The sequence below is a fragment of the Rousettus aegyptiacus genome, unplaced genomic scaffold (assembly GCF_014176215.1).
Source record: "Rousettus aegyptiacus isolate mRouAeg1 unplaced genomic scaffold, mRouAeg1.p scaffold_m13_p_14, whole genome shotgun sequence".
NCBI lineage: Eukaryota > Metazoa > Chordata > Mammalia > Chiroptera > Pteropodidae > Rousettus > Rousettus aegyptiacus.
The window spans coordinates 26339953-26364983 of NW_023416289.1; the positions used below are offsets into that span (position 1 = coordinate 26339953).

Sequence of the window (25031 nt, forward strand, 5' to 3'; positions counted from 1 at the left end):
CTACCTACAGGAAGGCAGGGAGAAGGGGACCAAAATATCTTTATTTTATACATTTCTTTGTTGTTTGAATTTTGTACTGGGCATATTCATGCATTCTAGAATCATGTATTATTTGTTTTTTATTCCCCAGCATGCACCATGGTCTCTGTGCCCAACTTTCTGGCTATTTTCCCGTGGTAATGGAGCTGCAGTAATTAGGAGGCAGAGGCATGCTAACAAGGTGTTAGTACCAGTTCCCTGGAATGGCCGAGAAATCTGTATTCTTAAAGGTACACCTAGTCATTTCTACTCTGCTCTGTAGCAGCCTGGCTAAGTGGATGGCAGCGCCATGCTCGAAGGGTAGTCCAAATTCACGAACACCACAAACAACTGTAAATAGCTGAGTGCCTGGATTAGTGCCCAGTCTTCACTCCCCTGCTGTGTGGGGAGGGTCACATCCACTGTTAGGACTAGAACTCGCGCTACTTCCCGCACTTGCCACGCAGGCCGGGCCACGTGACTTGTTTAGGCCAATGGGAAGTGAGCGTACGTGATGCGCGAGCCAGGCCTGACGTGTGCTCTGCTTATGAGGCAAGAGGACTGAGTCCCGGCAGCGCTGCCCAAGTCCCCAGCCCTGTGAGACCTTAGAGCCAGGATCCAGCCAACATGCAGAAGTGAGAGCAGCAGGAAGAGCTCAGCGCTGTGGCCACCGACATCAGTGCAAGAGAAGACATTGGTGCAGGTCTGTTTCATTTACTGCCAGTTATTCCGCTTGACAGCATTACTGCCAGGAGAGCCTGGCTAATGCGATAATGCAGAGAAGGCACCTTGGCTGATCCAAAATCAGTCCTAAGGCTGCCCCTTTCCCTCGTGACTCTGGCAAAGTCGTCATGTGACCGAGTCAGGACATGACAGAGCCCCAAACACCCCCCAACACTCCTGGTCCAAAGGCGTCTTGTCCAGGCCAAGCAGAACCTTTGTCAGGTGTTGATAACAGGCTGAAAGGATAGGCTCTCTTTCTCCAATATAACAAGCTGTACGGAGGACGAAGGTTTGTGGGGGGAGCTCAGCAGCCATCTTGCTGCTTTGTGGGAAGTCAGAGGACAAAAAAGACTAAAAAGTTTCTACGCAGTAGGCATCAGTGGTCCAGGGCATAGGTCCTGCGAACTTTTGAGGACATACAAGTGTATTAGAAACCTGGAAGAAAATGGTATTGATGCAAAAATACAAAAAGGAAATTGCAAAGACCAACACATGTTTAAATACGTATCTGCAAATTATATCTGTGCCAACTTTATTCATGGTTACAGTGAGCATTCATAGCATGCCATTGTATTTGAAAGTAAATTGCAGGTTTCATTTTCTCACATCACAAAAACTGCCAAGTATGCAGTGCTGAGAGCTCATAGCCAACCATTAATTGAGTGGCTTATAGTGAAATAACTAAATTAGGAAGGCTTCAGAGGTGAGTCTTAGACCCCCTTGATGCTCAGTCAAACAGTGAGGGTGTTTTTCTCACATAACAAGAAGCCTGGAGGAGGCAGCTCCCTCGCCTGTATATTTGGCTGGACACGGTCGTGTATTCATTCCTGAACCACATACTGGTACAGAGAATAAGATTGGCTTTATTTATTGAACAAAACCCTCTATGCCAAACATCCTCCTATGCACTTCACCATACTAACTCAATCCTCTTACCGCCCTATGAGGTGGATGTAATTATTATCCACACTTTGCAGATGAGGAAACTCTGGCCCAAAGAGGTTAGGTTACTTCGTCTAGGTTGCGCCGCTTGTAAGTGATAAGCTGGGATTTTAGTGCAAGCCATCTGACTCCAGAATTTATGTTCACATTCTGCTGCCTCTCGATGCCCTTGGATGATACAGCTACATCCTGGAGGCAGGGGTAGGAGTGCTTTCTCCTGTGGGGTTTTGAGGATGGGGTGGATGCTGAAATGAAATCGGAATACCCTTAGAAAGGAGAGCAGGGATAAACGCTGAGTAGGTCTCAACAGTGCCCCCCCCCCCCCGCCTCTCTCCCTCCTCCCCCTCCTCTCCTAGCCCTCTCCCCTTCCCCGGGCTGTGCTTGCATAAAGCGGACAACTGAAAATTCAGTCATTGCTCCTCCCCGACCTCTGCGACTCTCCTCATTCCCTCTGCCCTTTCCCCTCACTCTCCACTTCTCGCTCTTTGGTTCGCATTATAAAATGACTTTTGCAATGTCAGGTATAAATAGATTATGAGAAGAAAATCTTTTGTTTAAACAGAAATTTTAATTTTCCGAAAGGCAGTGAATAAACACTCCAGAATACATTAAAGATCAGCAAATCTTGTTTGCGTAAAATCATGCTTCAATTTCTTTATATGAGCAGAAAATAATAGTTCTAATGTCCTTGGCAGAAGCCTCTTTATGTCAAAGGATTGGTCTCGCCATTCCAATTTGTGTTGTTCAGAAAAATGCTGAGCGTTCTCATCTAGGTGGGAAGATGCATCTAATGGAACCAAGTAAATTGTAGGCTTGGCCGAGGGGTGTTAAATGGTCTTCGCTCCCTCTCTACTGCAGTGGCCTAATCCCTTCCCATGGAAGCATTTTCAGGGTTGAGAATAAATTAAGATCGCCTTCACCGAGAAGGGGACATGCCCATCGCGTGGTCAGGAAGACCGAGCCCCAGGCTTGGAAGAGCTCTTGTGGGTGTCTAGTTTTTGCTACTGTCCAGAGCAGAGTATTCTTTTCAGCATTTCTTACCGGTGGCTCCAGTAGCTACAGCAGATGCTTAAACCGCAGGCCAGGAGAGGTCTTCCATGAGATGCTTCGGGGTGGATGTCGCAGAAGCCACCACAGCTACATAAGCAAAAATAGAGTTTGTTCTTAGAGGACAGGCTGGTCTCAGAGAAGTGAGGGTGGCTGTATTCCCACGGCCAGAGCTGCATAATACATCACCCCAAAACCTAACAGCATAACACAACCAGATTCTGTGGGTTGGGACTTTGCATGGATGTGTTGCTGTTCCATGATATCTGGGGCCTCTGGTGGGAAGGCGCAGAGGCTTGAGGCATTGTCTGGTGGTTGGCTGAGACCTTGGCTGGGACTGTCAAAGGATCGCTGCGCTGGCTTCTGCCTGTGGCCTCGGCTTCCATGAGGAGGCACCTCGCAGATCTCTGACTACAGGGAGGGTGATGGCTCCATAGCCCCAGCTGCCACATCCTGAAGCCCATTGCCACATCTGCACCAGGGGGATGATTGCCACGGCCTGTACCCAGCCAAGGATGGAGTATGGCAGAAATACTGAGCCTGTCCCATTTCTGGAGGACACAGGACTCTCACAGGTGACCCTGGCATTTGTACTCCCAGTAGCCCTGCCAAGCTTTTCTTAAAACTGCACTATGGGCGAGCAAAACTCCCCACTCCTTAGGTGTGGGCTGCACAGGGTGACTTCCTCCCAGAGAATGACTACAGGATGGAAGAGGGGAAAAGAATAACTGTTCAGTGGTAAAACCTGGCAAACGAACCTGGTGATCAAGATCAACATCAACAGTGTTAAGTCATGGAGATAGCATGCACCCCGATGGATGAGAAGGGCACTGTAACTCTGAAAGTCTTTGTCCCCAAAACTCATAGCCAAACTCTTATCATGAGAATAACATCAAACAAGTTTCAGTAGAGGAACATTCTACAAAATACCCAACCCAGTACTCCTTGAAACTGTCAAGGCCATCAAAACAAGGGAAGTCTGAGAAGCTGTGATGAGGTTACAGGGGTCGTATAAGAACCTGTAAAAGGAGGACTTTACAAGTCTGGGGGCAGGGCATCCATGAAGATTTTACAGGAGCTGAAAGAGTTAGTTGGGCAAAGGATGGAAAGATGATTGTGGCAAGAGGCGGCCTCGTGCTTGAGGAAACTTGGAGCTTCTAGCAGCTCAGAGAAAATCTCTGTGACTGGAGCCCAAAGACAGAGAGAAGGTGCACTGAGTAAGTGCTAGAGCACTTTTCAAGGGACAGATGACAAAGGACCTTATCAGGAATATGTTCTAAAAGACACAGGAAGCCATTGAGAGGTGTTAAGCTGAGAACTGACTTGGTAGTTCTTGTGTTTTTTTATAACCTGCCCCTACAGTGCCAGGGCGAGGAAACCATGGGTACCATAAGCATTAGGCGCCCTCCCGCAGATAATAGAAAAGCCAATTCCAGACAATTTCAAGAAGAAAAATGCACATCTCTGTTTCATGGAGCATACAAGTAGAGCTGACTCAGGCTCATATCTCTGGGCTCCAGACCAACTTACTTTAATTTTAGAGACTCTAACTCCACTTTACCCCCAATATGTAGGCCTCGTCTTTGGGCTTGTGGCAAGATGAAGGCCCTTCCTTTCAGGAATCACATTCAGGTGCAACAATATTCAGAGGAAAGACTACCAACAGCTCCAGTAACTCTTTTTTTAGGAACGAGGAAACTGTTCCCAGAAGTTTCTGGCAGAATTCCTCCTCATGGCCCATTGGCCACAATTGGGTGATGTACTTACTGCAGACCATTCACTGCAAGGAAAATGAGGCTACCCTAATTGGCTTTGACTAACCAAAATCTATCTGCCCCTGGGTTAGAGATGGGGTCACTCCCCCTTGAGTTCTTGGATGTTCTAAGCAAAGAGGACTTAGCAAGGAGAGAGATGAGTACAGGATTGGCACCAAACCATATCCACCAGCCAGAGCTGGACTGGATGCTGGAAGACCCCTGGGATGCTCCAGACGAGGAATGATGGTGCCCGAGACTAGCAGCAGACATTAAGAGCACTTACAGACGTGTATTTTGAGGGGTGGAATCAATTGATAGCTCGGTGGAAGAGATAAATTCTTTATGTGGATTAAACATTACATGATTATTTTCATAAATTCGATTTTCTAGTAATCGCACCCCAAAACCACCACAGAAAACACAATTTTATTATAAATGTGAGTCTTCAGAGAGGGGAAATTATGTAAAAATAAGGACCCAGTTTACTGGGCATATTTTCTGTTCCTACCAATGACTTCACCAAATGTTTCTGTCCCAAGCACTTAGAATCAATTCAGTCCAATCTGGAGTAATTTTTAAAGAAATAAAACCAACATTGTATTCAATCAATTCCATGTTTAATAAGATTATGCCACTTAAGACTTCAACTTGATTAAATTTAAAATATAAATGTCTAGGTATAAAGTAAAACATAATGGCTTTTATTAAACCAGCCCCAGTCAAAAGCCCAGTTTATATTTCATGAGGCTTTATGTCTGCATTTCCTGCTGAGTCATTCTTTTCATAAACAACTTCTGAAATGATAAAACCTACATCGTTCAACATAAGATATTACTGTCCTATCTTGATGAATGTAAGGAATATAATATTATCATACTCTGCTCAGAAGGAAAGATGGTCCACCAATTTGTATTATTACCCCCAAAAGAATCTATAATGAATAAGCCCTAGACATATCATAGATTCCCTGTTCATATATGTTCTTATTCTGATAGGAGCCTTGTAAGTTCTTTGAAACTGCTCTGAGCTGTTACTCTGATATTCATTAGAACCATACATTTTGCTATAAACCTTAAATTTCATTTGGACGCAATTTAACCCTCAGTTTATCCACAGACTTTTAATGAGAATTGGACAAATTCCCTAAGCAAATTACTCCTGAAATGTGAGATCATGTCTCACAAACATGACCATTTTAAAATTAATAAGGACTACACTAAAAATTAGGACCATTTAAATTCACACTAACTCAGCAATAATAGATCAGGATTTTTGTTAGGTTTTTTTGTTTGTTTTGTGGTGTTGTTTTGTGTTGGTTGTTGTTTGGTTAGTTTTGTTGACCTTTCAGAATGTTAAATATTTTAATGAGTGATTATATCTAGTATTGGCAGAGGAGTGAATACTCTCATGATAGGTTCTTAAGATATAAATTGGAACAGCCTTATTGGAAGGTATTGTGGCAGTAGCTATTTAAATGTTTAGAATGCAACAACTTCATTTCTAGACGCTAGACTAGAGAAAAACTTACCTACATGGAAAGAGACAAGAACAAAGAGGTACCAGTAGCACTGGTCATGATAGGAGAAAATTATACACAACTTAAAACCCTTCAATATTTAAATAAACAAGAGTGAACATACAGTCGAAAAAATGAATAAGACAGGTCCATACTGACAATGATTATCAATACACGTGGAGGGAAACAAATGTGGTAAAAATTAATCCAGTTTAAACTCATGTTAGATAGTACCCCCCAAAATAACTTTCTACATGGGAATTTATTTAGGCAGATGCTTGGAAAATAATCTGGAACGGTAGCCTCTAGTAAGTACTCAATAGCTGAACGAATGATTCGATGAATACACATTGCAGCTTTTTCCCATTTGGCATCTGCCTTTCAAATTTCATTCATGGAGTTTTAAACAATACAGAGATTATCAAAATCTCTGAACAATTTTCCTAGAATGGGTAAATGCTTCTGTTACAGATGACATTTCTCGCTTTGCCGACCGGCATGGTGACTTTACCTGGTCTAGATTTCATTCCAGTATTGATAGCGGTGATTCTCAAACAAAATTCTGCCTCTGGGTGACTCTGCTCATGGATCTTTCTCTTCTCCCCACCCCTGCTCCCTTCCCCCTCGCTATTTCTTGTATCCTTCAGGTGAGAGTTTGAACATCTTTTGTGCAAAAGCCTGCATAACAACCCTCAGGATAGGACAAGTCACCTTGCGATGTATGTATGCCCAGATGGCACCATGTCCCATCCTTTTTCATACTCAACGTAATTGGTTATACAACCATTGCTTAGTTAATTACGTTAAACTAGAAATATTCCTGACTCGAAGAAAATAATATAAGTAGACTTGTGGACAGACTACCTGGACTTTCATACATGTTTCATTTATTCAATATCAATCTCTCCTAGACCCCCAGAGTCACATAACCTCTTTACGTTTATTGATGTTAAAAATAGGACTCATACTATTATGTTGTAAGGATTGTTGTGAGGATTAACTATCTTAGTACTTGTAAATCATTTAGGACAGTCCCCGACATGTTGTACTGTAAGAACTGAACAAATGTGAGCTATCGTTACTGTTTGTTATGACTGGACCATCAGCTACAGGAGGGCGGGAACCGCATTCATCTTATTCACTTTGGTGAATTGCAAACAATGGCCCCTGATTCCTGTTACTCTGGAATACACATCCCTTTGCAATGTGATTTTGTCAGTCCTCCCATCCAGAGATGGAGCCTTAGTTCTCCTCTCCTTGAATCTGAGCTGACATGACTCACTTTGACCAATAAATGCTTCATGAGTGACATTTAAAATATCTGAGGCTAGGTCTTAAGAGTTCTTGTAGTTTCCACTCTCATTCTTGTGGAATGCTACCCTTGAAGAAAACTAGATGAACCCAGCGAGTCTAACCTAATCTCCACCTGGAGGAGAACCGAGGCACCCCACCAACATCCAGTGAGTGAGGCCATATTAGGACTTCCAGTCCTGCTGACCCTCTGGCTGAATGTAGGCACATGAGCGAGCCTGCACGAGACCAGCATAACTCCCTGCCAACCCACAAGATCACGAGTAAGGAAATATCACTGTCGTTTCAAGCTATAGTCCAATCCTAAGTATTGAGGTGACTTGTTACTCAGCGGACACCAATATATCCACTATTGTTTTCTTCATGCCTAGCACAGGGCTGGCACTAGTAAATGCTCAGTAAATATTTGTTGAATGAATAAAGGAGTCCATGAACAAAAGAAAATTGATGAATGAATAAATGATGAGTAAACCAGAAATACGAAGGATGCAACCCTTTTATTCCGTTGGACAAATTAATTCCACAGAGTAGGAGGATCAAGTTATAACAACCATGATCTCTTTTTAATTGCTGATTTCATAGACTATGTGCTTAGAAAGGAAAATGTGATCAGACATAATCTTCTAATTGCATTAGAACAACTTGTCATGTCTTTTCTATGGATTGTAAAAGAACATCCAAATTTCACTCTAGGTCCCCTGACTGCTGTAAAAACTAAACTGTCCATTAATACATTTCAGGAAATTACACTCAAACTGGTTATTGTAGTTATTAGTAAGGTTGATACTTCTCCTTCCCACAACCACAGATAAAAAGTGCCTTTTGGGAATATCGACAATAATTTAAACTCTATGGAATTCTTCAGTTTATCATGTATAACAGAAATCTTAATTTTCCACTTGTATCAAGTTCTTACTCCTGAGGCAAAACCAGAAGGCAGAGAATCTTCAAAGCTGTTGCATTATGTTTGCGTCTTCTCGCATTTCAGCCTCAAGACAGAGCTGACGAGACAAAACAGATTAATTAATTCAAGTGTCACATTGTAATTATCTAATTTACTTTACTCCCCAGATTTTCAATATTTTAAATTCAGCCAATAGTTAAGTTTCGAGGATTTATAAGGCGTAATTATTTGTTAATCAACTACCGTAAAACCCAGTTTTCTTTTCTAAACTGATTTCCTGGGGCTGGTAGGGAGGGGAGTAGGAAGAAAAAAATAAATGGGCCAATTTTCTCATTTTTCATGCCGCAGAATCGATAAATACCATCTAGAGTTAAAACATGGAGTCTAAGAAAAAGTTAATGACTCCAGCTTCTACAATTTTTATAATTTTTCTTCACTTTAAAGAGATAGTGAACTTGTTTCTTTTGATTGTGTGTGTGTGTGTGTGTGTGTCCTACAGCAGGCAACTTTTTTTAATTTAACTTCAGACTCTTTTATTGTCAAATCTAAGTAAAGTCAAATGCTTTCTCATTAAAAATAATATTGGAGTAAAATTCTCCATTTTCAATAAAGCATATGATTTGGCTTTTTACATAGCACAGACCCAACACTAATAATGACAATTATTTGGGGGGCTGGGGATGGATACGGACGGTGTTTTTTCTTTGCCATTATTCTTTGCACTTTTATACATTGCTCAACTTTTCAAAAGCTTAACCACGTATCATTTCATGAAAACGCTAAAGATTATTTTCTTTAAAAAACAAGTAACTAAAATGCTTTCCCCGGTTTCCTCCAAGTTAGACCTCTGCCGCAGAACATCTGGCTTTAAAAGCCAGCATACAGCAGAGATAATGTGTCGGGAAGCAATCAGTCAGTGGAGGCTCATAGTGGCCACCTGGGAGGAAATTACCCACAGGGAGAGGGAGAGGAGAGAAGGAAAGCAAGCACAGAATGGGGGAGCGTCACCTTTATCAGAAGACGGGTTGGCGTAAAGGCCTGAGAGGGGCGAGCTGAGAAGCGGCTGGCACAGAACAGACCCCACCACAGTCAGGGGTGCAAACAGGACTGCGAGGCCCTCCCACCCTCAAGTGGACTTTCCAATTACCTCAGATTTGGATTTTTTTTAAATCACAGTGAGATAGATGGTCCAGAACACTGCATGCGAGAGATGCATCACAGGGCTTCACCTTCCCGGTGTCCTCCCTCAGGACAAAGCAAGCCACCTTGTCCTGTATCAAATGCTCTGTCCCAAAACATCCGGAGATGCCCCGGGCCACCTCCAGCCTTGTACCTGAGGGTGGAATTGTTATTTGCTTGCACTTCCCAGAGTTCCTGGGTGACCCTGCTCCCCAGCAACAGGGCAACCTTAGGAAGCCTTTCCGTCCACACCTGCGGCCCAGTCACTCCCTAACCACATAGTATTTTGGTTATCTTTTTGGTGATTTTCCTGGGACAGATATTATGGGCTCGTGGTAAAATCTAGATATAACTTCCTGTCCTATTGCATGGAATACAAAGGGACGAGTCTGCTCCTGATCTGCATGGCAACATACATTATCAAAAAGCAAGTCAAGAAAACGCAGAATGATGGTCTAATCTTTCAGTAAAGAAAGCTTTTCTAAGTCTGACACAAAACAGAAACCATAAAGAAGAGTGATACCTTTGCCAGGAAAATTAAACTGTTCTGCGGTAAACAACACAAACCATGGAAAACGGTTTGCATATCCAAGGGACTGATTTCTTTAATAAGTGAAGAGCTCCTATGAATCAATAAGAAAAAGAGTGACAGTCCCCAGAAAAACAGTGAACACTAACTGCTCTTAAATCCATGAGAAGAAGCTCAGTCTCACAGGAAAAGAGAAATGCAAATTACAGTGACGGATGAGCTGCATCTCTGTCAGACTGGCAAGGGAAGGGTCTCCCTAGATGGGGTGGGGGCCTTGGTGTTCCCTGTGTACACTTAAATGTATGTCTCTTAAGAATTTTATTCCAGGTACATATTTTACCTTTTCAAAAATAAATGTTTTGAATGCAAGCAAACAGACTCCCTAAGCAAAGAGGTTTGAAACGGGGAACTCGCAGATGCAGCTTCCTCTCCCATGGGGCAGCCCCTTGGCCTGCTCATTCGTTCATGCAACAGATACTCCCTGAGCAGTGAGTGTGCCTGGCTTGTTCTGGGCCCTGGGGAAGCAGCTAACAAAGCCCCAGCCCTCAGGGCCCTCGCAGCAGGAGACTGACAACCAACAGGGCAGTATACGGTGTGCAGGAGAGGGAGAGAAAGGCAGGGCGCTTAGGTGGAGCGCACTGGTGGGGAGTTGGGGTGGACCTTGCTAGTATTTTTACATAGAGGCCTCAAAAAATTCCCTAAGGAGACAGTGACATTTGAGCTGAGACCTCAAAAATAGGGGGGAGCCAGCTACGGGGATATCCGGGGCAGGGGTAAGTGTTCTAGGGAGAGGGCACCATCAGTGCAAAGATCCTGTGGCAGAAGGGAAGCTGGTTTGCCCCAGGAGAGCAGGAAGGCCAGCAGGTGAGCAAGAGGGAAGAAGGAAGGAGGTGAAGCCAAAGGGGCCCTGCAGGACCAGGCGCAGTGGGACTCAGCACACTGCTGTACGGACAGGGCGGGGCCACCGAGGCCCTGGCACCGCGCCCAGAGCAGGATGAATGTATGCTCACGCATTCATATCTGCCGGAGTTGAATCTCAAATGCATAATGTTGCCGTGTAAATGGAAAATTTCCTTTAACCACTATTTTTCCAGACTCTATGAAAAGGGGACATCAAATCATTTTTCAAACTTTCTGCTTCAATTTTTAATACTTTTAAGCATTTTCGCTTATTTAGTGATAAATTATGTTAAGAACAAAGCCAATTCGGCCTGGATGACTTTCTCTAATGAGTTGTTTTTTGCTGGTTGGTAAAATTTTATTAAGGACTTACGCATCTATCATTAAAAGTGTTATTGATCTGTAATATTTTTTAGAAGTAGAATTTTTTCATGGCTCTAGAACACTCCATTATAAGAGAGTATGATAATCGTTTAACTAAGTTTCTGAGATTCAATATTAGAGAAAGGTTTGATTTAATGATTCCCTCCTTCTCCCTGTTCCCCTCCCCACTCTTCTGCCCACCCCTCACAGATGCTCACAAGCACATCCATGCACGTGCACGTGCACGCATGCACGCGCGCGCGCACACACACACACACCCACACACACACACACACCCCCTCACTTTTCCCGTATCTTACTATCAGAGGTTTTCCAGAAGAAACTTATTTTTTTTTTTCCAGAAGGGACATTTTCTGGGAAGACCGAAGGCACATCTGCTGACGTGCTCCGAGAGGAGTTCTAGAATTTTGGTAACCCTGTGGTACTTATTCTGTCCTTGATGGGGCGAAGATGAGCACAACTCCACCCAGTCACCTTCTCTCCTGTTATTCTCCCAACCAAGTCACCTTGAAGGACCTGCCGGTCCTGAACATGTCCCCCTCTTTCCCACCCAAATGGGCTCTCCGTCTGAGCTCCACCTCCACCTCCACCTCCAAAATTGTAGTTTGTAGACCACCTGGAACAAGATCTGTCCCATATACCTTCCCCGACAGGCGTAGCCACCCGCTCTGCTTTGCCATGTGGTGCTGTGCGGATCCTTTCTAGGGCATTCCTCCTGCTAGGTTGGCAGTGGAGCCTAATGGTCAGCGTGGGCTCTGGAGGCAAACAGATGGGGTCAAGTCTAGCTCTTGTTATATACTTGGTTTGTGTTGAGAACCACCTCCCCCCGCCCCGCCACACACACACACACACACACACACACACACACACACACACGGAAGGAGGACGGTGAAGCTGGGTGTTAGTCTCTGCTTCCCTCCCTGCTGGGTGCTCTTTCCCACCCTGTCCATCCAGCCCCCTCCCCATGCCTGTTCGGGCCTAGGGGTGCCATGGCTCCCTGCTTTTCTGGCTTCAGGCCCTGCACTACCCCTCCCTGCCTTCTCGAGGCCCTGCCTACATCTCTGCCAAGTTCCCAGCTTGAATGGCTCATCTGCCACCTGCAGGAGCCTGCCACATACCCAAGGCTTTTCCTTCTGGTCTCACGCTGCATCACCACCTTCACTGTGATATCACCAGGACCACCCGGCATGCAGCCCCCTTCCAGATCCCAAACAGGAACCAGGGCAGAAGCCCTCCACCGTAAGGGTCCCCCGTAAGTCCCTAACAAGGGTCTCTTCTGAAGGACCCGTGCATCTGATCTTCCCCTCTGCTCCCTACATGTGTCCTGTTCTCCCCGCAAACCGGCAGAGTCATCAGGAGGTTCTTCTTGGGGAGCAGCTACACAGTGTCTTTGTACAACTTAGAAAGAGATGCTCCTTCCTCGGATACTTTACTCCCTCCTGGCAGAAAAGCATTATAATCTACTGATTTTGGATTTAGAAAACTGTCAGGATAAATATACAAATTCACAGTGCCTCTGCCGTGAATGGCAGGCTCTCCTTGAGGACATCTTTGCACGGTGCACAACCCGCATTCCAGGCCCGGCCTTCCTGGCTTTTCCCTGGATATCAGATATGTGTCTCCCCAGCTCTACTCCCATAACTAAGCATTAGGCATTTCTGCGTTTGGGGAGGAACCCTAATGTCAGGTGGTCAAAACCGACGTTTTACTAGGAAGATCAAGCACTGCTCACCCTCGGCTGCCCTGTCCAGGTGCGATAAATTCCTATTTAGCCTTACGAGGGTGCCTATGGAAGTTGACTGTTTGAGGAGCTGGAAGGGGGGAAGTTAAAAGGTGTCAACCTCAGTGTTCGCAGTTATTTTCTCTACTTTGCTGGAGACTTGGCCTCTCTTATCTCAGCCCTTACTAGCTTGTGAATTCATCCTTTCCCCCATTTTACATAGAATTTGTAAAACTCTACGGCTAAGCCTCTCCTCCGGGGTCACCTTGTGAAATGCTCTACTGTGTGGTGCTTCCCACCTTCAAATCCGTGACAGCTCAGTAAACTGGAATAAGAGACCAAAGAGCATGGGAGGTGTGTCCACGAGGGCTCACAGCTCCCTGTCCCTCCTGCCTTTCCTGTGGCAGCTGGGCATTTGGGGACATCTGACTAAACCGGTTTGTGAGCTAGATGTCAGTTTTCACTTAGGGAAAATTTTTACCCTGCAGTCAAAAGTCATTTAAGAAATATATGCTGGAAAGTTGATAATGGAAGTGCTGGTAACCTTTAATGACAGTGGCGCTTGCAAAACGTACAGTTCAGGAAGGGCTGACGCGTGATCCAAAAAGCTCTTGTTAAAATCCAATCATCTTCAGCAATGAGCATTAGCAGGAAATGCCTGCGATGAACAAAAACACAGGAAAGGTTAATGGCCTTCTTTACTAAAACGATTCGAGGGTTTTATCTCAGTGTTCCAACTCATCCTCAGAGCGTGCATACGCTGAAGATCTCTTTTTTTTTTCTTTTTGGTAATCAGGAGAAAAATTGATTACCAAAATTATAATTAAGAGCTGGGAAAATATGCAACAATTTGGCTGCTTCATTTAGCACATATTTCAGGTTAATTGCATGATTTTACTAATGAAGATATTTGCATGAGTATTTTCAGTGGCTACATTCAACTTATTATGTAATGATACTCGACTAAGCAGATGATTTCACTTTCTGTGGGATTTAGGACAGGACAAAGGCCAGAGAGACCGCCTAGCATCATGGGTCAGGACCTTAATTAGTAATTCGTTAAACAACCCTGGCAGGCTTTATGCTGTCTACTTACACAAATGGATCCTTTTCTAATTTTGAAAAAGACTAGAAGATTCCAAAGAAAGTGGGAAAACCACCTTCATTAACACTTTTTTAAAAAGTATATTAAAAAGAAGTATTTTACCCGTACCTATTCGATTCTGTTCCCCATAATAATCATCACTTACTTCTATTTTTTGAAAATAAATGTGATTTCCTATAAAATTACAGAGAAATTAGAATATATAAAAAAGCAAAAGGAAATAAAAATTATCCGGAGGTAACTGGCTGTTAAAGTTTGGGGGTGTACTATTCTAAATACTTTTCCTTTGCATAAACACTCTTTTCAGTTTTTACCAAAAGGGATTATACTATACATACAGCTTTTCATTTAAACTATTTTTTCCACTGAACAATAAATTGTCAACACTTTATACCCATAAACACTTTTTTCTACCACTGTGTAAAGGTATGAAGTTTTTCATAGTGTGGATGTGCATGAATTTATGTAAATGATCGCTTTTGTTAGACATTTAGATTGAATCCACTGGTTCACCGCTATAAACAGCAGGCAGTGAACACTCTTGAAGCTCTTTCTGTACCTCTATCATTATTTCCTTAAGATAAATTCATAGATACTAAATAATTGGAAAGCTTTTATAGATGTTGCCAATTTGACCATAGGGTGATGGAAATTTTGAATCCCACCAGCAGCGTGAGAAAAGGCACATTTTCCTGCAGTCTCACCAACACTGGGGCCCGATGCTGTAAAATGATAGCTGAAAATTTATCTCTGTCGATTTAAGATGCATTTCTTTAGTTACTAGTGGAACGCGTGATTATGTCTGTCATTTATGGTTCTTTGTGAATTTCCAGCATAAGGGCTTCGCCCATTTTTAAAAATTGGGTTGTTAATTTTTCTCTTTCTGTTTTGTAGGATATGGTCATTGATCTTTTCCATTGACTAATGTTTTTAATTGGTGCAAAAGCTAGCATGATTGCATTTTGGTTACCATGTTCATTCTACGTGAGAGATCAGGCCCAAGACGCACGGACCATTTCCGGAAGGACCAGCAGGTATTATGGTAATGCCAGCTACTAGCATGATGCGTGCTCGCCGGGCCGCAGTACTGTCAAGGTGCTTTACTGATTAGTTTGCTTAATTCTTTTTCTTTTCTTTTTTTTTTTTTTAACCTTTTTTTCCCCTCCCCTCTGGTAACCACTAGTCCATTTAGTTCACTTAATTCTTATAACATTATTATCTGCATTTCTGCAGATGAGGTTCACAGGGCTTCAGTACTTGTCCCAGGTCACTAAGGGGCAAAGCCAGGATTTGAGCCCAAGCAGTCTGTCTCCAGGGCCAGAACCTGACTGCAAGGTGTTGCTAGTAGCAATGGATGATTGAACAAGCTCTGTCACTGTGAAATTCAGGTTCTGACAAGCTGTACTTGTAGGAACATGTATCAGTTAGGAATGGGCACAGGTAACAGAAAGTCCAACGACAATTGCCCAAACGAATAGGGATTTTATAAAGGGTCATTTAATTATTGTTATGTGTGATGTGGATGGTGACTTGTGTGTGAAGCATCTTTGATGGCGTCTATGACTATTTAAGTTTTATAGATATTGGAGCACATTTTATGCTGCTTCTGGGTAAAGGCTTGCGAGAGTCCTATGAGGGTGAAAGACCCTGTGAAGTCAGAGGCGTAGTTGATAGTGGAAGATGACCTAGGGCGCCAGCTGCTGGTGGAAGTTTGGTAGAAATGTAAGGGGCTTCTGCACTTGGTACCAGCTCCAGTGGGCATGCCAGGGACTTCCGGTGAGGCTGGAAACCATGGGAGTAGCTGCATGGATTTAGAAGCATCACTGCTTATCTCCGGTCAACCATGACCATAGGGTGATAGAAATTTTTTAAAAATGCAAGTGGCTGGGAACCCCTCGTGAGGCCAGAACCCTCATTATGCTTCTCAGTGGCTTCACTCCTGCTCGCTGTAGAGAAAGACAGCAAGGCTCTGAGAGCCACAGGCCAAGTGAAATTTCCCCCCGCCCCCATCACCATTAGTGTCCTGGGGACAGTACAGACACGGGAATGTTAAAAGCAGAACGGGGCTTGGGCTTGGACCCTCCTACACTGAACAAAGCTAAGGTAGGGAGGAAATAGCTTCTCTTCCCAAACCAAGGCTCCCCATGAGTTGAAACTGGAAACCTCGAAACATATTCCTTTATGAAGCTATTTAACATGACTCTGAAATTCAGTGAATGATCCTAGATTGGGTCATGGCTTGGGGAGATAATGGGGTATTGGTAATTATCTAGATAATAGCATTGGCTCAATAGTAAGCTACCTGAACTTGATCTCTGTGCTCTGATTATAGAAGAGGAGATAGATACATGCTGATGAATCAAAGGATAGTCATCATGTCTGCAACTTCTAGCTCAGAGCCTGCAGAAGACTTCCTGAGAAAACACAGGAAGAGGACATGATTTATCAAGGGCATATGTTAAGCGATGAATCTAGGTAAGGGGCATATGCACGTGGGTGTTCATTGCTCTGTTCTTGCAGCTTCTCTGCAAGTTTGCAATTTTTTCAGATCTAATAGGTTTTAAATGTTATTTAAAATTCTAGGTGTAGCAGTCACGTTTACTAAAGAATGACACTTGTTGAGAGAACCAAGTCCAGATTCCCTGAGTCTTTCATGAATTTGCCCCAAGTGACCTGTGGTGACATTTGCCACCCAGACCCCCTCAATGGGAACATGCCCCAACCGCTGGCGATGATGTCAACAGATGGCTCAGCTGTCGCCCCTCTGGGTCAGCTGCACATAAGGTCGGACCCTTCCCAGGCAGCTTGTGCTCAGTGACCCATCAACACTGGTGTATAATAGCCCGGCAATCTCCGCTCAGCTGGGGACAACTCCGAGGGCCACTCCAGCTCCAGAACTCCCAGGGGGCTGGCCAAGGCTGCATGGCCGCTCGGTACCCCCTGCCCAGACTGCTCCCCCAACACAGTGCTGATCTCAGAGCACCCCCAGAGTCGGCTCCCTCCCAGAGTCAACGTCCCAGGGGTCCCAGCCTGCCACAGACATCCCAGTCCCCGTCACCTCTCCTCACACACCCCCAACTTCCACCGCTACCACCATCCCTCATCCTCCTCGCACACATCACACACCACGGACACTTCTCTCTTTAAAGCAATTTTATCTGAAATATTTTCAACAGACAGACAGAAAGAGAGAATAAGATGATAAATGGCTGTGTGCCCCTATACAGCTTTATCAAATCTTAGCCAAATGTCACATTTGCTCAAATCTCTGGTTTCTTTAAGGAATGAAAAACATCACCAACATCTCCAAACTCTTCCCTCCCCCTCCCTTTCCTGAGATTCCCATCATCAATTTGGTGTTTCTCCTTCATGTGTGTTTTTAGACTTTTAGTACATACTTATGCATACATAAACAATATGTGGCATGGGTTTCTAGGTTTTAATTTTATATAAATATTCTCATCTAGACCGCATCGTTTCACAACGTGCTATTTTCAGCTCCACATTGAAAGGCATCCATGTGGATACACGTGGTTTCAGCGCATTCGATTTGCCTTATGTTTCCTATTCCATTCCATTTTAATATGCCCCGTAGATTTTGTCCTTTCTCCTGTGGATGGATGTTTAAGTTCCTCTTTACAAGCAGTGCTGCAATTACGGTCCTCACCCACAGCTCCTCGAGCACTGGTTACAGTGTCACAGGGAAATATATCTTGGATGGGGGCATTTAGCCGGAAGCCACCATCTGAATCTCAGACAAAGCCTATGGCTTAAAGTTTGGACCTTATGAGACAGACCCCTTTCTCACTCCCTTCTCCAGCTGTCCCCAGCTCCCGAACAGCTACCGTAGCCGTCAGGTGTTGTAATAAATAATCCGAGACGCGGAGCACTCTCACTCATCAGTGAGTGAACTAGGCTCAACTCTGTTCTGGCTGTCGCCGGGTCCCCATCTACTCCCTGGGTCTTGCATTCCTGCAGAGCCAGTGACTTTTTGGGACACGTCCTCAAAGTATAAGTTGGGGGCATAAGAACCCAAGCGAAACCTCACAAGCACATGTAAACATTCTGGTGCGGTGTGACATATATTACATCTGGCCAAAGCAAGACACATGGCTCAGCCCTAAGTCAGAGGATGAGAGTCGACTCCACCCATAAGGACATTCTGGCAAGGGCGGGAGGGAAAGAAGGATAGTGCACAGATGATGCCATCTACCACCCGTGCTGACCTTCCGCTTCCTGTGTCCTTCCTACCAAACACACACACACACACCCCCGCACACACACACACATGCCACATCCACACATGCACACCGCACACACACATATCATATACACACATACACACCACACATGCACACACATGCATACTACACACGCATATACACACCACACACATACATACTACACACACATATACACACGGCACACATACATACCGCACATACACTAACACACCACACACACACACACACCCCGCGCACACACACCCACACACATGCCACATACGCACATGCACACCACACACACATACACAGCATACATGCACACACATGCATACTATACATGCATATACACACCACACACATGCCACACACATATACACCACACATACATACCACTCACACACACACCCCCACACATACCATATACACACATACACACCACACACAGACACACACCACACATGCACACACATGCATACTACACACACAAACACACCACACACATACATGCCACACATATACACACCACACACATACCGCATACACACATACAAACCACACACACCCACCACGCGCACATATACATACCACACACATATATAACACACACACATACACACCACACACATACATGCCACACACACCCACCACACGCACATATACATACCACACATATATATGACACAACACATACACACCACACACAAGCACCACACACACTTTCGGTCACAGCGTCTTCTCGCCCTGCCTCCCCAGTTACCTTCTGCCTACTCCCCGCAGTCCTGCAGGTTTCTTCCAGGGCTAAATTAAACCTGACGGGTGCCTGGTGCCCCCGTCAATAAGGAAGCAAAAGGCAAATCAGAATGTCATGTGTTGGGGTTCTGCAGAGAAACACAACCAGTAGCAGATACATGTATATAAATATTTATCGTGAGGACTTGGCTCCTGGTTCTGGGGCTGAGAAGTCCCGTGAGTTGCATCTACAGGCTGGGGACCAGGGGAGCTGTGGTGTAGTTGAGTCTGAGTCCGAAGGTCTAAGAGCCAGGGGAGCCGATGTTGTAAAACTCCCAGAATGAGGGCAGGAGCTGAGATGAGGAGGGTTCCTCTTTCCTCCGACTTCCGGTCTAGTCAGGGCTTCAAGGCTTAGATGCCATCAACCACCGGTCAGGGTGACCTGATTTACTGAGGCCGCAGATTCAAACACTAATCTCATCTAGAGACCCCCTCACAGACATACCTGGAAGTGATGTTGAATCCCGGTACCCCATGTCCAGTCCAGTCAACTCAAAATAAGTCATCGCATGTTCTCACCTGATGATATGGAACAAGGGTTCTTTACTAAGGATCTGAGTGGAGCTGGTCTTCTTCAGGAAGTGGAACATGAGCTATGAATTCCACTCCTAATTGTCAAGGTGCCACGGGCTTCCAGTGCACAGAGCTGTGACAAGTGTGTGATAGATAGCTCATACATCTCCCCATTTTGCTTGTTAATGAGTAAGAGACTAGGTGGCCAGCACACAGGCCGGGACTGTTTGTTTAATTAAACAATGAGAGAATAGTTCAGAAATCAATACTTAATTCCATTCTCAAAAGCCAGAGACTCAAATTCTGTATAGGTCATTCATGCTTTGGATTAACATGCTCCTGAACTGTAAGCCAAGGAGCCATCTTTCAGCATCCTCAGGCTTCTTCATTTAGTCCTGGCTGGGAAGCATGGGAGCCATTAGCTGCATTATTCAGGGTTAGGAAATCGATGACGGGCCAATCACTGATAGACACACGCTGCTAAGCAGACTGGAAACATTACACGAGGGCTTTAGGAGAACGATGGCTGTGTTCTTTAGGGCCACGGCCACACAATTTTAGCTTTCAATTTCCTAAAACATATTCACCAAGATTTATGGGGCTTTTGAAATATCTAATTGGGATTGGTAACAAGACCCTTGCTTTCGCTCCTTGGAATGTTTTAAGCATTCATCAAATTTAGATGAAAAGGAAAGAAGAAATAAAATTGCTCCCAATCTCAGAAATTATAGGGAAGGAACCTTAGAGTAAATTGAAGGCCGACCTTATAATATATATAAATTGTTTCTTTTAATCCTCACTTAGCCTTATCTCTACCTAACAGGTGTTGGAACTGAGGTTCAGAAAGGTGCGCTAACTTAACCCATGTCACTCTGCTAAACAGTGGTGGGACTGAGATTCAAAAGGACAGCTGAATAGGGAGGCCTCTCCCCTTCCTCTGGTCTTTGTCCCACGTTCTTTCAAAGCCCTGATATTTTAGTGGTGTCAATAAGATGCTCATAGAGCGGGAGAAGCTGCGATAATGGGGAAGGTCGGGGGACTCGGTAACAGTAATAGTATGATTTGCAGGTCAAGAATAACTGACTCTGCAGCAGGACAATCTCCTCCCTGCATCTGGACCCAATACTTTTTTAATATAGCCAACATAGCATTTACTTTATGGCCCCCACATGCCACTGCTGTCCTGGAGATACCCAAACCTAGGGATTCTTCATATGACTTCTCTTAACCTAGGTCCCCTTTGTCATATATTTGTAGGGATTTGGAGGCAGATAAGACCAATTCTTAGCATTCACCCTCATTAGATTTATTCTGGTTATTTCCCAATCACCCTTTCAACTTAACATTTTTCAAATTTTTGTCATCAGTGTAAGAGCTATCTCTTTCTGTTCTCATCTCCAAATCTGATAAATATTTCTTCTATTTCTTCTGAGACAAGCAGACAGATGAGTGTACACATGAAAATGAACTATCAGGAGCATCTCCTATACAACGCACCAACGCTCTGCCAAGAGGTGCAAAGTCTTGCCAAAATTTTTAACTCCTTCTCCCAGCATGTTCTGACTAGTAGTGGTGCAAAGCTCCTATCCATCTAAATGTCAAAGACCCTCCCTATAGCCTGTATTACAATCCTGGACAGGAAGCCCCACAAAGGTAGGCGCCATGTCAGGTTTTGCTCTCCCCTGGGTCCCTACCACCCAGACTATGCAGGTATGCACACACACAAATGTTGACCGAATGAAGGGATGAAGGAATGATGCTTTACTGTGACTCTTCAATTGCCACCTGTGCTCTGCATCCCAGCAGGTTAGTCTCTTTGGATGTAGCTAATTCTGTTGGTTTTCTAGAATGGTGGCTCTTGTCACCCCCAGAGAAGTGTTCTGGAAGTTTGTTGGGTATTTTCTGGTTGTCACAATGTCTGTTATGGGCATCAGCCTTCAAAAGGATGCTAGAAGTCCTGCAATGCATGGACCAGTCAGTCAAGAAAAGGTTCTCCCTGTCTTTGAGACCTGTTATTTCAATAGATGCTTCTGTTGACATATAAACACATTCTCATGTAGATGAGTACCAAGGTAAGCAATAAAGATATACTGGAGGCCTTCAGGGAATTTACAGTCTGATAAGGAACTGAGTATGTTACGAGAATGCATAGGAGGAACTGTGACCTCTCCCAGTGGAAAGGAAGTGATGCTAGAATAAGGAAGGATGTGTAGGAGTTAACCAGGTAAAGGGGGAAAGACAGAGTGAACCAAGCAGAGGAAACAGCATGTGTGACGTCCCTGTGGCAAGTGGGACAAGATATTTAAGTGACCTTTTTTTCTATTCTGTCTCGTATAGCTAGTTTGTTTTCATATCTGACTCTCATATTGAATTGAAAGTTTCTTGAAGGCCAAGACCATGTCTTACTCATCATTTCAGTCCAAGCACTTTGAACCGAAGCTCAGTACACACCCCTAAAAATGTTTTGTTGATTTGAAGTCAGTAGATACTATAAAGACCAGTACATACTTTGGGGGTGGTTCGTGGGTCCCCTTCCATAACCTCTTGCTAGTCTGATGAATCATTTCCTTTCTTTGGGCCTCAGTTTCCTCTTCCATAAAATACAAACATTAGAGCAGCTGATCAGGAAGGCCTTTCTTGTGACGGCAAACAGATCATCATTGCCTGGAGTTGCTTGAAACATGCAAATCTGTACCTTGATTAAGAGCAGACACAACTTTTAATGACACGGATTTTAATACGAATTAGAACTCAACATCAGATACAGCACTCTATTTTGAAGTGAAAATGACCATTTGAGATGTAGAGACAAGAAGAGGGGTTATAACCAACTGCTTAGGGCCACTCTGCTGGTTGTTAGCTCAGGCTTTGGAGAAGAGGGTCTTCATCTTCTGCTTCTTATTGGACTTAAGGTCTTTTTAAGACTCAGAAAGAATGGCAAAGGGACCAGGAAAATGTCCTGGGGATTCTCTGTATGACCCCACAAGCTTTCAAATGCTCATCAGGACCTAATCATAAAGAGCATGCTTTTCTGGAGATCTCTGCATTAATTACCATCATTGGAGAGACATTATCTATATTTACATAATAGCTTCCCAGGTTTTGCTGTTTCTGAGTCAAGCTAACAAATTTGTAGCTATTAAGGAACACAAATTACTCTAGTATGTTTAAAGTTCTGCAAATGGAAAACTCTCTTTAGAGAGGTGGCTGGAACCCAGAGCAATTAGTGTCTAATAATTTGTTAACATTAGAGATGTACAAAGATACGGGTTTAAATGTCTGCCTTAACATCTTAAGTGAAAAGAGGCGTTTGAAGAAACCATAATCAGGTTAAGCATATAAATATAAGCATAATTTTACAAAATGTAAAACGCGCCTGTTATGTCATCAAAGGGGACAGCTAATGCTGCATCCTTATTTTTACCATTTTATTGCCCTTAGATACTAATGATCAGCTCATTAGAGTTTAAGTATGGAGGGATGGGGAAGAAAAGACCATCTGGATTGGGGTCAAGGGTTGAAAGACACAGAACTGGGAAAACACCTGGAGAAGGCTGATCAGCAGGCCGTCCCACCCCGCCCTGCGCACCTGTCTTAGTGATGTCATTGCACCCCGAGGTCTGGGCTCTTGCAAACTCCCAGACGTAATTTTATCAAAGCATGGTGAGAACTCATGCTCACTGGGTTCAGAGAGGCTGGTGTGGTGATAGATTACAATTTACTGTTTTCTGTCCAGAACCTTTCTTTTCTTCTAGAAGGAGCAGTGGTCCTCAGATCTGAGCATGCGTCAGAATCACGTGGGGGGGGGAGGGGCGGGTTGTTAAACCAGATTCTAATTCAGTGCCGCTGAGGCGGCTTTTGAATTCCCGTAGATGCTGTCACAGCTGCTCAGAGGACCACACTTTTGAGGACCAGTGATATGGGGGATTGCTTCCTTGTGACCTAAGGCTTTCCTGTGGATTAGTCTCCAATCTGAATAAAAGAAGACGACACCCTTCCCTTGCTCTTGGAAAAATGTGAGTCTGGTTGCTGGGAGCAATATGGTCTCTTCCTGTAGGAGGCAGTGGGACTGTGAAATGTAAAGAGTACGAGTTTAGGATAGGGTTGTACAACTTCAGGAAGTACAACCACATTTTAATTTCAGATAAAAAATGAATAATTTTTAGGATAAGTATGTTCTAAATACTGCATGAGACATTCTTATCCTAAAAAAAAAAAAAAATCATTCATCGTTTATCTGAAATTCAAATTCAGTTACACGGCCTATATCTGGCAACCTGAACTCGGGAGCAAGGCAGACCTGGGTTTGCCTCTCAGCTCTCACTGACCACGTGACGATGGCAGTGTCGGCATCTGACTTCTGCAGGATGGATTTCCAGGCTCCCATGCAAGCTGGTCCGGGCAGCGGAGGGCAGCAGGAAGGGAAAAGCCAGTGTTTCTGGACTCATTTCCGGCAGCGGCTGCCTTTCCTCCAGGGTCCCAGCTTCTGCTTCCCATGGATCCAGAGCTACCAAGGCACATGTCCTGATTTTTACAACCTAGATCAGTTTGTCCAAGAATTGCTATAATCAAAGCCATACACCACACGCTTGTTGGGCTTGGCTTCTGTCACTCGGCATACTATTTTTGAGATTCATCCATGTTGTGTTTATCAGGAGTTCATTCCTTTTCCACCCCCAGCTTCATTGAGATACAATTGACATATAATATTGTATAAATTTAAGGTACACAAAGTGTTGATTTGATACACTTACATATTGCAAAATGATTACCACCTGTAGTGTTAGCTAACACCTGCATCACGTCCCATAATTACCGTTTCTTTTTCCTGGTGAGAACATTTAAGATGTACTCTCTCAGTAGCTTTCAAGTATAGAATACAGAGTTTTTAACTATAATCACTATGCCGTACGTTAGATCCTCAGAACTTACTCATCTTACAGGTGGAAATTTGTAATCGTTGAATAACGTCTCCCCTCTTCTTCCCAGCCCCTGGTAACCACCATGCTAGTCTCTCTTTCTGGGAGTTTAATTTTTTTAATTCCAAACGCAAGTGAGATCATACAATGTTTGTCTTTCTCTGACTTACTTCGCTTAGCTTAATGCCTTCAGGGTCCATCCATGTTGTCACAAATGGCAGGATTTCCTTCTTTCTCTTGGCTGAATAATATTCCATTGTATAGAATATAAATACTATTGATGGAAACTTAGGGGTATTTTATAGCTTGGCTATTGTGAACATAGGAGTCCAGATATCTCTTTGAGATCCTGTTTTCATTTCCTTTGGACATATACCCAGAAGTGAGATTGCTGGATCATATGGTAATTCTATGTTTAATTTTTTGAGAAACCTCCATACTGTTTTCCATAGGGGCTACGCCAATTTACGATCCCAGCAACAGTGCACCACGGATCCCTTTTCTCCACATCCTCCCTAACACTTGTTAGCTCTTACTTTTTTGATAAGA

At 44.0% G+C, this 25031-nt stretch overlaps 1 long non-coding RNA gene across 1 annotated transcript; it reads left to right on the top strand.

Annotated features, from left to right (window-relative positions):
* The first annotated feature begins 621 nt into the window (after nucleotides 1-621).
* Nucleotides 622-24606, top strand: LOC107521342. Its single transcript, XR_001599536.2, has 3 exons — nucleotides 622-721; nucleotides 23436-23579; nucleotides 23930-24606. It is a non-coding gene; the product is annotated as an uncharacterized LOC107521342 (long non-coding RNA).
* The last annotated feature ends 425 nt before the right edge of the window (nucleotides 24607-25031 follow it).